This window comes from Mobula hypostoma, chromosome 25, assembly GCF_963921235.1.
Source record: "Mobula hypostoma chromosome 25, sMobHyp1.1, whole genome shotgun sequence".
Classification (NCBI taxonomy): domain Eukaryota; kingdom Metazoa; phylum Chordata; class Chondrichthyes; order Myliobatiformes; family Myliobatidae; genus Mobula; species Mobula hypostoma.
The window spans coordinates 29,822,785-29,838,388 of record NC_086121.1 but is presented as its reverse complement, the minus strand read 5'-3'; the positions used below and the strand labels follow the sequence as shown (position 1 = coordinate 29,838,388).

The 15,604-nt window shown below is 43.4% G+C and overlaps 1 pseudogene; it reads right to left on the bottom strand.

Moving 5' to 3' along the window:
- Positions 1 to 792: 792 nt before the first annotated feature.
- Positions 793 to 2,201, bottom strand: LOC134337677 (kelch repeat and BTB domain-containing protein 4-like; annotated as a pseudogene).
- Between the last annotated feature and the right edge of the window lie 13,403 nt (positions 2,202 to 15,604).

Genomic DNA, 15,604 nt, shown 5'->3' with positions numbered 1-15,604 from the left:
TACAAGCATATACAGTGCCTGTTTCATTCTTGAGACCACACGCGCTCTTTTCTTTAGACGAGTGTCTTCAGCCGCCCAGGGGAGGGGTCGTGTCAAACCGCTGCTGGGCTCGAGCCGGTTCCCCGCGTTTGAAATTGAAAAACCACCATGCGCTCCACTCCAATCGCCGTTTCCTTTAACAGAATCCGCGTTAACATTTTTTACTTCAACATGTCTACTGTCATATGAACTTACAGCATTGCTTCTATAATTTTTCTTTGTGGGTAGACATGAAGCTTTTTACATTCATGCTGCACGCACGGGACCCCACCTTTTCTCCTTCTCCAAACCGTAAGTTACCCACAAGACGCGGCGAAACCAGAGGTGATGTCATCACATGCCATGATGTACCATAGACAATGAATTTTACCTTTTGTTAAACTGTAACGTGGTTATCAACCTTTAACTTTAACTAGAAAATCGTTACAAACAAATTATTTAAAGTGGAAATTTGATAAAGTTAAATAAATGCCTTAAGGGCAACACACTCCCCGCCTGACCTTTGTAAGGTCACTATAAACATGGTATAGAACTTTAGTCTCTAGATCAGTCTTTAGGTAGAAGTAGAACGACCTCTGCAACTGGTCTCGGTCCGGAATAGAACGTGACAATAGTTTGACATTGTTTAGGTCAATTAATATCTTAGAAAACAAACGTAGTACTGAAATTTTGTTGTCATCTGCAGAAGTTTAAAAAAATAACTTTGTGCACTCAACAAATTAAATCCTAAAAACTGCAGTTTACTGTACTTGGTTAGAACCACGCAAAAACAAATTGTCAATTTGTCAGCAACATCTCAATTCCACTTATCACTAGTACTACAGGCGTGGCTGGGTTCAGTTTTAATGTTTTGGTATCACCCTTTTTACACTTATCTCTAAAAACATAAATACAACCGTTGCAACTGACAATCTTCCACAGGGAGGGCACACGACTCCAAACCTCTGGGAAGCGGGGTCTGGTGAAGCTGTCAAGCAGTGGGTTGTAACATACCAGAGAACCTCCCTCAGCTACTATAAAAATCGGGTCCTTGTGAATAGTAGCATGCCTACGGCCTGCAAAAAGGAGGAGCTATGACTTTAACTGGCGCGTCCTGGAACGCATGTCAAAACACTGAAATGAGACGAGATGGTTTGGTAAAGAAGTCCAGGTCATTCTCTTCCCCACCCAGGAGATAGATAGTTCCATTAAGGTTAACACCAGCAGCATGACACTGCAGTCTCCAGCTGATTAGTTTCAACCCACACGTTGTCACAGACCACATAATGACAGCACTGAAAGGTGTATACTGAAGGGTTTTTCCACCCAATGAATAAATGGCATTTTCACTTGGGACGGATACAAACATGTGCTGAAGACAATCTCTTGGCAGTGATGTGCATTGTTCCCAGTCCATTGTCTCCATGTTGCATCATGGGATGGGGCCACCTTCCACATACAGGTCACTTCCACGCTTGCATGCAGCAGTAATCTGCTGGTGCAATCGATTTTGCCCACTGACACTAACAGCATCATCATCACAGTGCAAAGAAACTGCCAGCAGTGTGTGTCCGAGTGTCTTCTTTTCCCCATCAGGTAAACATGACAATTTCACCAATTTCCTTTAAACTGGATACCAGGTTCTCAAAGTATTGTGCTTGTTCTTCCTTGTCACGACCAATCCAGGTTTCTATTGCTTTGGCTGGTTTCTGAGAGCGGGGAACATCATGAGGGACATGGAGCTGTCTTAGGTCTTGAACTGAATCTCTCCAAGCTTCCCATCTGCTCAGCTTGTCCTCTGGTAGCAGAGTGTCCCAGTCGGAGAGCTCGGAGGTAAGTTCCCTGAGGAGGGCCTGGATTGTAACCGGCGCCAGTAGATCCAGGGGATCGAAAACACTGTTGAAAGTGGAGTGAACTCCACGGCAGGTGAATGGTTTGTTGGTGGTCGGCATAGAGAACGTGAATGTGTCGGTCGTGATCTCCCAAAGGTGACCCAAGCTCCTTTGTGTGGGTGTAGTTTCTCCACCTAGACCTAGGTCCTTGATCGCTGGAGCATAGTCATCGGGTGGGAAGGCCTCCATGACTGCCTGCTCTTTGTTGTTTGGCAAGCGCTGGTGTGGTTCTCTGGACGGTAGTGGGGCAACCCAATTGTTTGCTTCGTCTCTAAAGACCTTTGTGTCCATTATTTTTAAGAAGATGATGTCTTCCACTGATGGAGCAAGTTTATTGTTGTGCTCAGTTTGGGGCGAAGACTGACTGTCCCAGTGTCTTCTCAGCTACTTTACTAAGCTTGTGCTTTTGTTGTGTTTCCTTGATACACATAACGCTTGTGCAGGGCTGAAAAGTTGAATGGCGGCCACTCTCTAGCATGTTAGTCTTGAGCATGTTAACTGTCGGTTTGTGTACGTTACCAAGGCACACCTCCCATATCATCACCCAGCCCAGATCCAGACGTTGGGCGAAGGGGGCGTTGTGTGGTCCATTGACCTGCTGCCTGATTTTGTGCACCCTAAGAACGTCTCTTCCGAGCAGCAGGAGTATTTCTGCTTCCAGATCCAGTTCTGGGATGTGTTTGGCAATGTGGTGGAGATGGGGCTGGTGTAGCACTGCTCTTGGCGTCAGAATCTCGGATTGGTTATTCAAGATCTCGTTACACTCTCAGAGTGGAAGGAGACAGGTGATGACTTTGCCATCCAGCGACTCGAGCTGGAAGCCTTCGGCCTTCCTGCCATATATTTCTGCGATGCCAGAGCAAGTTCTGAAGTAGTATGGGAATGGTTTACTCTCTACACTGAACAACTCAAAGAACTCTGGTCTCACTAGTGGATGGTCGCTCTGGTCGTCCAGAATTACATAGGCTTTGATGGCCTTGTCTTTGGTTCCCTTAGGGTATACCTTAGTGAGGCAGATCTTTGAGCACAAGCGGCCCGACTGACCTGGACTGCAAACTTCTGTGCGGCTCGAGCTGACAATAGTTGTACCCCTCCCTCCCCGCCATCCTCTTGTGAGAGCGGAGGAAGCTTGGCAGTTTGCGATGATGGGCCGGGATGCATGACCCCATAGTGATTAGTGCTGTTGCATTCCGAGCACTTTACGGGAAATGTACACTCTTTAGCGAGGTGGGAGGTAGAGGAATAGCACTTAAAACATATTCCTTTTTCCTTGAGAAGGGCCTTTCTTTCGTCAAAGGGTTTGTTTCTAAACATTCTGTATTTTTTGAGGGGGTGGGGTTTGTTGTGCAATGGACAATTCTTGCTAGGGTCATCGTTGGTTGAGAATACTTCGGTTTTATGCACTGAGATGGGTTTATTGATGTTAAAATTGTTCAAAATGGATTTGACTGGCTTGGTGTGAGTTGTGGTGCTACCTTGATTCATGAAGGAGGGTCGTTTTGCCTCTTCGCCTCATTGCACACAAACCTACTAAAATACTCAAAGGGAGGGAACCGACCACCGTTCTCTTCCTTGTACTCTGAGCCAATAGACACCCACCTCTCCTGCAGCCCAAATGGAAGTTTGTCCACAAATAGTCCAATTCTGCATGAATTATCCAGCTATGACAGGCCAGTTAAATAGCCGTCTTCTTTAGCACCTTCAATCTCCACGAGTAAATCTCCGAGTTCTTGTAATTTAGTGTGGTCCTTGGCTGACACCCTAGGAAAATTGTCCAGCCATTGAAATAGTGCCCTCTCAATAATTTCAGGGGCTGCATAGCAGCCCCGAAGTCTCTCCCATGCTTTGTGTAAGGCTAGCTTGGGGTTGTTGACGTACACTGAGCATATGCATTTCACCTGTTCACTTGAATCCTTTCCCAGCCATTTAGTCATAAGGTCCAACTCTTGGGTGTCTGTGAACTGGACTCCACTGCCGACTGCACTGGTGAACGAGGAGTACCACGCACAGTGATTTTCAGGCTTATCGTCAAACTGGTACAGTCCCGAATTGACAAGGTCTTGTTGCACTAAATACTGTGCCAAGGGTTCTGCTGAAGGTGGCATGCGAGCTGGGGGAATATGTTGGGGAACATATGACTGGGCATGTACATTCATGATGGGATTTGATGTTCTGACTTCAGCCTTTGTTTCTGATCTCCCCGGATCTGGTAAGTTTGGTGTCGGGAAGTATTTGTAGTTAGCCCTTTCATACTTGAATTTGTGGCAAGGTTGCAACTGTGAGTTGTCTTCCCCAGGTGGACGCGATGCAACGAAGCTTCCCTGTGATTTCACATGAGATGAGATGCCAACAGGCAAGTACAGAGAGGGAGAATGAATCTGCAGGTCAATTTGAAATTGGACATATTCGCTGGTGCGTTCCAATTTGGCCCTTTCTGACATAGATTTTCCTGCTTCATCTAGAATATGCATTTCTTCAGTGTTTTCCAATACTTGTGCTTCCACCGCAGCCGCATCAGCTTCTCGTTGTAGCGTCAGCACTTCTAACTCTGTATCTATCCTTGCCTTCTCCAACTGGTCTTCCGCTTTTCCATCTTCAGTTTAGCCTCTTGGTTAGCGTATGACGCTCGCACCTTGGCGGCTTCTGCTTTAGCTCCTGCGAGGGCAGCCACACTTGCTGACGTCCTACTGCTCTTGGCGCCGGATGCAAACGACTTGGTGCTCGATCGCGAAGCCATCGTACCACTTGTCGAAACATTTAATGATTCCGCCTTTTCAATGTAGTGTTCTCGTGCAGTGTGTTGAAACTGACTAAACACCAAGTCAAACCGGAGCCAATGAAGACGTAGTAAGGTTAACCATTTACTGTTCACTCTTCCACATTAACATCGTATGGTGAAAACTGTTGATAAAAAAAACACAAGCATAAACAGTGTCTGTTTCATTCTTGAGACCACGCGCGCTCTTTTCTTTTAGCGAGTGTCTTCAGCCGCCCGGGGAGGGGTCGTGTCAAACCGCTGCTGGGCTCGAGCCGACCCCGCGTTTGAAATTGAAAAGCCGCCATGCGCCACTCCAACCGCCGCTTCCTTTAACAGAATCCACGTTAATATTTTTACTTCAACATGTCTATTGTCGTATGAACTTAGGGCGTTGCTTCTATAATGTTTCTTTGTGGGTAGACATGAAGCTTTTTATGTCCGTGCTGCACGCATGGGACCCCACCTTCTCTCCTTCTCCGAACCGGAACAAGACGCGGCAAAACCGGAGGTGACGTCATCACATGCCGCGATGTACCACAGACAATGAATTTTACCTTTTGTGAAACTGTAATGTGGTTATCAACCTTTAACTTTAACTAGAAAATAGTTAGAAACAAATTATTTAAAGCAGAAATTTAATAAAGTTAAATAAATGCCTTAAGGGCAACACATCTCCATTATTACATTTATCACAAAATACGGAGATATATCTAAATAAAAATCAGACAACTTATCCTTGGTCATATGGCCCTATGGACCACTTTAAATTGAAGGAGAGAGTGACAGGCACATAACGATGAAGTGTTAACCAATTTAAAAATTTGATTCCAAGTTTCCTCAGAAAATGAAGTCTGTAAATCTTGTTCCCAAAGATTTTTAATTTTATCTAAAGGAGCACTTCTCATTTCCAACAGCATATTATAAATATTAAATATATTAGAACAACATGAGCGAGGTCTGGAGGGGGATGAGGACCATCACTGGGTTCCGGCAAACTAGCAACAGAGGGGCTGAAGACAGTGTGGACAGGGCCAATGAACTTAACCTGTTCTTTAACAGATTTGACATTGTGGCCCCTGCCCATCCCACACATGAGTCATCTGTTGTCGGCCCCCAACTGACACATATTCCACTCTCCCCTCCTACCCCTCCTACCCCTCCTCACAGTCCCCCACCCTGCTCTCATGACTATACCCCTTCCCCACACAAAACCACCACAGTGGGCTTCACGGCTGAACAGGTGAGAAGACCACTGAAACGTCTCAACCCAAGCAAGGCTGCAGGACTGGTTGGTGTCAGTACCAGGGTGCTCAAAGCCTGTGCCCCTCAGCTACGTGGAGTACTTCGCCATGTCTTCAACCTGAGCCTGAGGCTCCGGAGGGTTCCTGCGCTGTGGAAGACGTCCTGCCTCGTCCTTGTGCCGAAGATGCCACACCCCAGCGGCCTCAATGACTACAGACTGGTGGCATTGACCTCCCACATCATGAAGACCCTGGAGAGACTTGTTCTGGAGCTGCTCCGGCCTATGGTCAGGCCACACTTAGATCCCCTCCAGTTCGCCTACTAGCCCTGACTAGGAGTTGAGGATGCCATCGTCTTCCTGCTGAACCGTGTCTACGCCCACCTGGACAAGCCAGCGAGCACTGTGAGGGTCATGTTTTTTGACTTCTCCATTGTGTTCAACAACATCCGCCCTGCTCTGCTGGGGGAGAAGCTGACAGCGATGCAGGTGGATGCTTCCCTGGTGTCATGGATTCTGATTACCTGACTGGCAGACCACAGTGCGTGTGCTTGCAACACTGTGTGTCCGACAGAGTGATCAGCAGCACTGGGGCTCCACAGGGGACTGTCTTGTCTCCCTTTCTCTTCAACATTTACACCTCGGACTTCAACTACTGCACAGAGTCTTGTCATCTTCAGAAGTTTTCTGATGACTCTGCCATAGTTGGATGCATCAGCAAGGGAGATGAGGCTGAGTACAGGGCTACGGTAGGAAACTTTGTCACATGGTGTGAGCAGAATTATCTGCAGCTTAATGTGAAAAAGACTAAGGAGCTGGTGGTAGACCTGAGGAGAGCTAATGTACCGGTGACCCCTGTTTCCATCCAGGGACGCGGTGTGTACATGGTGGAGGAATACAAATATCTGGGCATACGAATTGACAATAAACTGGACTGGTCAAAGAACACTGAGGCTGTCTACAAGAAGGGTCAGAGCCGTCTCTATTTCCTGAGGAGACTGAGGTCCTTTAACATCTGCCGGATGATGCTGAGGATGTTCTATGAGTCTGTGGTGGCCAGTGCTATCATGTTTGCTGTTGTGTGCTGGGGCAACAGGCTGAGGGTAGCAGACACCAACAGAATCAACAAACTCATTCCTAAGGCCAGTGACGTTGTGGGGATGGAACTGGACTCTCTCCCGGTGGTGTCTGAAAAGAGGATGCTGTCCAAGTTGCATGCCATCTTGGACAATGTCTCCCATCCACTACATAATGTACTGGGTGGGCACAGGAGTACATTCAGCCAGAGACTCATTCCACCGAGATGCAACACTGAGCATCATAGGAAGTCATTCCTGCCTGTGGCCATCAAACTTTACAACTCCTCCCTTGGAGGGTCAGACACCCTGAGCCAATAGGCTGGTCCTGGACTTATTTCATAATTTACTGGTGTAATTTACATATTATTATTTAATTATGTAAGGTTTTATTACTATTTAATTATTCATGGTACAACTGTAATGAAAACCAATTTCCCCCGGGATCAATAAAGTATGACTATGACTACTATAGATCCATTATAAAAAGGTTTCAAATTAAAAATGATATCCAGTAGATTCTTATCAGGACTGAAATGTACATATTTGAAACCATAAAAAATCTCTTATTTGTAGATATCGAAAAAATGAGCTTTGGGTAAACTATATTTAGTTGACAGCTGTTCAGATGAAAAGAGACTTCCCTCCACAAACAAGTCCTGAAAGCATTTAATACCTAATCTATCCCATTCTTTAAAAGCCACATCAATCATAGAGGGTTTGAAAAAATAATTAGAAAAAATGGGACTCAAAAGAGAAAATCTCAATAAGCCAAAGTATTTTCGGAATTGTATCCAAATTCTCATAGTGTGTTTAACTACCAGATTATCAGTTAACTTACTCAGAGAAAAAAGAAGTGAGGATCCAAGAAGAGAAATAGTAGAGAATTTATTAACAGAGTTAGCTTCTAAAAAACCCACATCGGGCAATTCTCGTGATTAATGTAATACAACCAAAATGTAAGATTTCTTATATTAACTGCCCAATAATAAAATCTAAAGTTTGGTAAGGCTAATCCTCCATTCTTTTTATCTTTCTGAAGATGAATTTTATTTAATCTAGATCACATATTCTTAACGTTACAGATTTGCTAATTCACTGAAGGCATGGCTCATCTTCCCAGTGTCTAGCCTCCACTCATCTACACAAAATCATTGTGCCAGTTTTGTCTGTGATAAATCCAAAGGAAAAGCATACAATGAAATCTTTACTTGCCTCATGGTTGTACCATTCCTCTGTGGTAATTGTAGGTAATTATGGGTGGTTGCTGATTGAAATCTATCACATGAGATTCATATCAGCCTGGGCATATCACACCTTGTGTAATTGATATGAAGCCTGTGCAACCAATCCCCTTTTGGAAAACAACTTTTTGTATTAAGTATCCTTGTTTATTTCAATCAACCATGATACTGAAAGAAGCCAAGAGTGAACAGACTTAATGATATCAGCAAAATGATTTTCAACAGAATGTAATAGGATGCATAATAACTTTGCTGTCAGTTCCCTGTTAGAATTAGTACCATGGTGAAGCTTGTTAAATTGGTAAGGGGCATTACAAAATAGGGCATCAGATATGTACCCCCGTAACTAAAATGACTAAGTGAAATTCTAAGTAATTCTTTCTCCTGTTTTATTGAAGTCTTGAGACTGCTCTAACATCTCTCTGTGTGTGAGCTGTCTGTCATTATCTTGATAAATTGTGCATTGGAGGCAGAGAATAAGTATTAATATCCTTGTTAAGAGATTTGCATTTCTGATGAGGGTGATTAATATGCTGCACCTGCAGCAATGGGAAACAATACAGATTCCCTCTTCAATGGGCTCTGAGGAGACATTAGCCATGGAATTGTGTTTAATACTGAGACACCGCATTAGAATTGAAATTGGTGCGGCGGCAAGGGGTGTGTAAAGGGAGCGTGGATCATTACATCCAGTGAAAGGAGGGGAAAGGGTTGCGGCGGAATGCGGAACTGCTGGGATGTTGTGGGGGACATTCTGTGGGAATATTGACCGACAGCCTGTATAGGTCCGGAATGATATTCGTACACGGTTCCTTGCAAACTCTGATAGGATGGCAGGGAGGGAGACTGATGGTGACAGCAATAGCACAGAGTGTGAGTGGGAAGAGGGACTAAGAACAGGAAGATGATGTGTCAGAAGAGAAAGAAAGGAGGTGGGTCTAGTGTGGGTAGATCAGAAAGTGAGGGAAGAGAAGTTGAGGAGAGGGGCCCGAGGGCAAAATTGCTAAATGTAGTGGTAAGATTTGAAGGGGAAGGGGGAGTAAAGAAAATCAATCCACTCAAGCTAACAAAAATCATCAGAGGGCAAGTAGGGGAAGTGAACCATGCGAGAATTTTAGGGGGTGGAAACCTGCTGATAGGATGTAAAACGAAGAGCAGATGGAGAAGGCAATGAAGGTGACTAATGTTGGAAAAATCAAAGTGTCCAGGGTTGTAGGAGTTGGAGCACAAAGGGTCAATGGTTGCAAGGGGGTGATATCTGGGGTTCCCCTCAGTGTTAATATGAAGGAGCTAGTGGAGAACTTGAGGGTGAGGAATAGTTCAGTGAAGAGTGTGAAAAGAATGACAAGGGGAGCAGAGAAAAGGGAGACTGAAACCATTCTGGTAGAATTTGAGGATAAGGTGCCTCCAAAGGAGTTATATTCTGGATTTCTAAGATACAGTGTAAGAGAATATATATTAAAACCTATGAGGTGTCTCAATTGCCAGGAGTTTGGGCATGTGGCCAAAGTGTGCAAAGGAAAGAGAAGATGTGCAAGGTGTGGTGGGGAACATGAATACGGAAAATGTGGAGAGGGAGTGAGACCAAAGTGCTGTAATTGTGGAGGTAACCGTAGTGTAGCGGACTGGGGATGTGAAGTGTTGAAAAAAGAGGTGGAGGTGCAGCAGATAAGGGTGAAGGAAAAAGTCTCATATGCCGAGGCAGTCAAGTTGGCAGGACAGAAGAAAATGAATGAGGGAGGATGTAGCAAAGAGCAAGCGGCAGCTAAAGGAGGGCAAGATAAGAAGAATGCAAGGATAGAGAAGAAGAAATTGGTGACCTTTATAGCAGGAGTGGTAAACGCAACTTATGAGATCAAATCTAAAACTGAAAGGATTCAGATTATTGTGAAAGCTGCAGAGCACCATTTGGGTTTGATAGGATTAAAATGGGAAGAAGTAAACGATGAACTCAGGGTACAGTCAAGTCAAGAGACAGTATGTGTGGGTTGATATTACTAATAATGCTACTTCTTCAATGGAATGCAAGAAGCCAGATTACTAATGGACAAGATTTCAAGCAGTTTATAGCTAGTCGGACAGAAAAACCAGATATTGTGTGTATCCAGGAGACCTGGTTAAAACCTAATTTAGATTTTGTTTTATATGGTTATGAGGCAGCAAGGTGAGACAGGAGAGAGGGTGGAGGAGGAGGATGTGCAACTTATGTAAAACAAGGTATTCCTTATAGAATACTAGGTGTAGGAAGTGAACAAGTGGTAGTAAAAGTATGGGCTGAAAGGAAAGAGTTGGTGATTGTGAATTATTATAATCCATGCAAAAGACTAGAGTTAAACAAGCTTGAGGAGATAGAAGGGCAGAATAGTAGCAACGTTGTTTGGTGTGGTGATTTTAATGGACATAATGTATTATGGGGGAGTGACAGAACAGACAACAATGGTCGGTTAATAGAGAAGTGGCTAGATGAGAAGTATTTAGTGTGCCTAAATGATGGCAGTAGTACTAGAATTGATGTTAATACAGGTAAAGAGTCTGCGCTTGATCTTACATTAGTATCAAACTCCATTGCATCAGTGTGTGATTGGTTAGTGTACCAAGAATGAACTGCAGGGAGTGATCATTACCCAATCTGGTGCAAGATAAATATTTTTGCTTCATTGGTCACAGAGAATACGGGTGGGAAATGGATCCTTGAGAAAGCCAATTGGCAGAAACTTCTGGGAAAAAAGTGATAGATATCGAAGTCAGGTCAGTGGTGGAATGGACATAGAAACACTTGACAGCATATTAAAACAAGGTATAATATCAGCTGCATTAGAATCCATTCCTAAAAGTGAAGGAAGAACAAAGAAGAGAGTAATACCATGGTGGGATGATAATTGTAAGGAAGCAGTGAGAAATAGAAATAACTGGTTAAAAGAACTCATAACTTCCAATTTATGATTCAGTACAAACAAGCTCAGGCATCAGTAAGGAGGACAATGAGACATGCTAAAAGGACGCACTATTGTGATTCAATCAGAAACACAATTCAAGTAGGAGAGGTGTGGGGGATGATAAAAAGGATGGGAGGGGACAGGAGAGAGTGGAGGTACCCAGTTCTGGTTGATGGAAATGTGACTGCAGTAACACATAAGGAAAAGGCAGAGTTGTTGGCAAACACTTCTGTTATGGTACATAGTTCCAATAATTTGTCTGAGAAGGGAAGAAGAGGTAGAGAGAGAACAAAAGCTGAAAATATAGAGGCTTTATGTAGGAAAACTAACCTTGACGGTGTGCACCACGTCCCTTTCAGCATGGGAGAATTAAGAAAGGCACTAGATAAAATAGGAAAGACTGCACCAGGTAAAGATGAAATATGTTATAGTATGATAAAACACTTGAGTGAAGGAAGTCTGGAGAAACTACTGCTTCTGTATAACTAGGGAGCTGGAAAGAGGCAATAATTATTCCAATAAGGAAACCTGGAAAAGATGCCAGCAGGCCAGGAAACTACAGGCCAATTGCCTTGACGTCACATGTATGTCAGAAAAGGATCTGTAGAGGTCAATATTAAATTATCAAAATCAGAGGGGAAGAGCATCGTGTGGAGAAGGATAAGTAAACAGTGGCAGCAGCATTGGGATAGATCAATAAAAGGAAGACATTTACATTCAATTCAGAACAGAGTAGATATGGGAAGAAGTAGGGGAGTAAAGCGGAAGGAGCAAGTATACAATTATAAGTAGACTGAGAATTGGGCACAGCAACCTTAATGGTACTCCGTCCATCAGAAATAAACATCCAATTTATGTCAGGAAACTGAAACAGTAGAGCATATCCTTATTTCATGCAGGAAATTTGCACAGGAAAGACAACAAATGTTACAACAATTACGCAAAATAAGACTGGTAGAGAACAGTGTTAAAGGTTTATTGGAACGCGGGGAGAGTGATCAGGGCAGGAATTGGTTGTTTAGTTTTTTAAGGGCGACGGGACTGGAAAGACAGTTTTAAAGTGAATGGGCAATGAGGGACAATAAATCCTGAAGATGGCAGTAATGAAACAGTGGGGATGCCAACTGCTGTAAAAACTCAAGGAAGAAGAAGAAGAATTGAAATTGGAACTGGCTTATTATTGTCATGCGGACTGAAAAATAGTGAAGAACTTAGTACTGCAAGACATCCATACAGATCATCTCAAGACATACATATAGTGAGCTAGGATATGGGAAAAGTAATAACAGAATGCAGAATATAGTTACAGACAAAGAGCAGTGTAGGGAGATAAGGGCCATGAATACATAGACTGTGAGATCAAGAGTTCATTCTTACAAGTCTTTTATGACAACAGGTTCTTGGGCTTGGTGGTGTGTGTTTTCAAGCTTTTGTATCTCCTGTCTGAAGAATGAGGGAAGAAGGGAGGTTGTTCAAAGTGGTAGGGGTCCTTGATTTTGTTGGCTGCTTTTGCAAGGCAGCAGGAAATGTAGACAGAGCTGAAGGAGAGCTAGTCATCTGCTGTATTACCCTTTCTTACGATGAATACTTTAGCACCTCAATATCACAACACTTGATAATGGCACTTGGAATCTTAAACAGCAACTGCACGCCAAAAACACAGGCACTGTATATACCTGAAACAGAAACAGTAAGTGCTGGGACTGCGCAACAAGTCAGGTCGTATCTGAAGGGGAAGAACCAGAGTTAATCATCAGGTCAAAAACCTTTCATCATCGTTACCATCTCTAAGTGTGGTTAAGAAGGCATACATTATATAGGGTGATTAAGAAGGCACATGGTGTGTTGACCTTCATTAGTTGGGGAAATTGAGTTCAAGAACTGTGAGATAATGTTGCAGCTCTATAAAACTCTGGTTAGACCACACTTGGAATATTGTGTTTGGTTCTGGCTGTCTCATTATAGGGAAGTTTCAGAGAGGGTGCACCTCGATATGATCTTGGACTTCATCGTTTAGTTGCACAGAAAATTTTCAGCAGCCTTTACGTTTTATTCTGTATTGTTATTATTTTCCTGGTTCCTCAAGGTTGTTATAGCAGGGGGTGGTAGTGGGATAAGTTCCCACTACCTATTAAATGCTACCAATGGCGTGTGTCTCAGATAATCTTCAGCTCCTGGCCTTCATGCGTGGCTTAACTACTAAGCCTGGCAGATCCATTTCTACTGACAGGAGAAGGGAAAAGGCAAGGCAGGTTACTGGTGCCTTAAAAACAGTCGCTTCGGGCAGATGGGGCTCGTCAGCTGCGTTTGGCAGCTCACTTAGGAGAAGGAAAACCCTAATCTCAAACCTCTGCTGCCTTGTGGCTGTATCTACTCACAGGGAGGCTTTTGGAGTAAATTCTGAGGGAAAAGTCCAGAGCTGGAGTCCCTAAGGTAGTCCTACGTTAAGATCAACGCTGACTGGCAACTCCTGTGACGTTACTGGTGCCAAAATGTGTCGGTTTCTGCCATTCCTTTGGATTCGTCAGCTGCGTGGGGGAGCCTGTTATATGGACAACAGCTTGCTCTCCATATTGTACTGTTCTGACTTGCATATCACGGAGGGAACTGGGACAATATCCATGGTAAACCTTAAGCAACAGAGGGCCTTAAAGTATTGTTCTAGCTGAGAGTGCTGTGTAATGATTCAATCTGTGTGAACAGCATGCAAGGCAAGCTTTTCATTGTAGCTTGGTACATATGAAAAGAATAAACCAATTAATAAACCAATAAACTTAGCCCTTCAGGATTCAGGATTCATGATTCATGATTCAGTATTAAACCTAGCAATTTTTTTTCCCCAGCTTTTTCTGTTTGTTTGGTCTATTCTAATGTAAGATCATCTACCTGTTAAATTAACTTATCTCTCATCATGTCTGAACATTTAAGTATTTCTAGTGCTACAGTTTCCTTTTGTTTTTGAGCTTCTTAAAAGGTTATTGATTGAAATGTTCTATTCAAAATATAGCCTAATATATCCCTCTTTGGGCCCAGGTTGAATTACAAGTATTGAACATACAAAAAGTGTCATAACTGAGCCAAGACTTTGACCATGCATCAAGAAGTTGAGATACTGGCCATTCCAAATTTGTGGTGTAGAATAATGGGGAAGGAAATTAATCTCATGTGAAAGAAAGGTTATTAGATGAAGATATTGATCTTTAAGATGTACTAACGTATCAAGCATTACTTACAGGAGAATAATGGATGACAATTATTTCATCAAAAACAGTAATTGAAAATTAATAAGGTCTAAAGCTTTAAGATGTGCAAAGAGGTAACAACTGCAAAAACTACACAGTAAAGTAAAGGCATCCGTTAGTCTTGCGAGACCATGGATCTGTGCCTGGAAAGTCTTCACTCTCCAGGGTGCAGGCCTGGGCAAGGTTGTATGGAAGACCAGCAGTTGCCCATGCTGCAAGTCTCCCCTCTCCACGACACCGATGTTCTCCAAGGGAAGGGCAAAGGCCGATACAGCTTGGCACCAGTGTCGTCACAGAGCACTGTGTGGTTAAGTGCCTTGCTCAAGGACACAACACGCTGCCTCAGCTGGGGCTCGAACTCACGACCTTCAGATCACTAGTCGAATGCCTTAACCACTTGGCCATGTGCCCAGAGAGAATCTAAATGTTGACCCTGCTTCACCACTCGATATGATCATGATCAATTTGATTTTAAACTTAACTCTGTTTTCCAACCCAATCCCCCAAAGATCTTCATTTCGCAGGACTCCAAATATCTACCTGAGCCAAGAACATACTTAATCCACAACCCTCCAGGAGAAAGGTTTGCAAAGATTCATAACTCTCCCTGGGAATAAATTCCTCCTTCTCCTCACTGGCTCAGTCCTCAACCTGAAATGGTGCCTCCTTGTTCTTGACTCATACAACAGGAAACGTAACCTCAGTGGCCACGTTATTAGGTACACCTGCTCATTAACGCAAATATATAATCAACCATTTCTGCTTAATGGTTCTGGTTTTGCATGATTCTTTTAATTGCATCATTACTGAACTTCACAGAGATATGATTTCCTGATACAAGAGTGGCCATTTGTCTAATTTCATCACTTCTGTCTCAATGCACAAAGCTGTTTGGTAGAGTGCCATGTTACAAGCTTTTCATCAAGATGAAAGGACATGGAAGAAAAGTTCTTACATCAGCAGAAGCAGAATATTGGTTTAAGCCGGAAACAAGGATGCAGGAAAACACGGTTTCTCAGACTGATGGAAAGTACATATTGGAATTTCTCCTGCTACAGCTGTTATTATATTAATGATATAATTATATATAATGATTGCAAATACTCAGCATAATTTCCATGCACTCAGGTGAGAAATTAAACTTCAAGGAGATATAGGCTGACATGTGGCATGGGGCAAGAGGTGGAAGATGAATTTT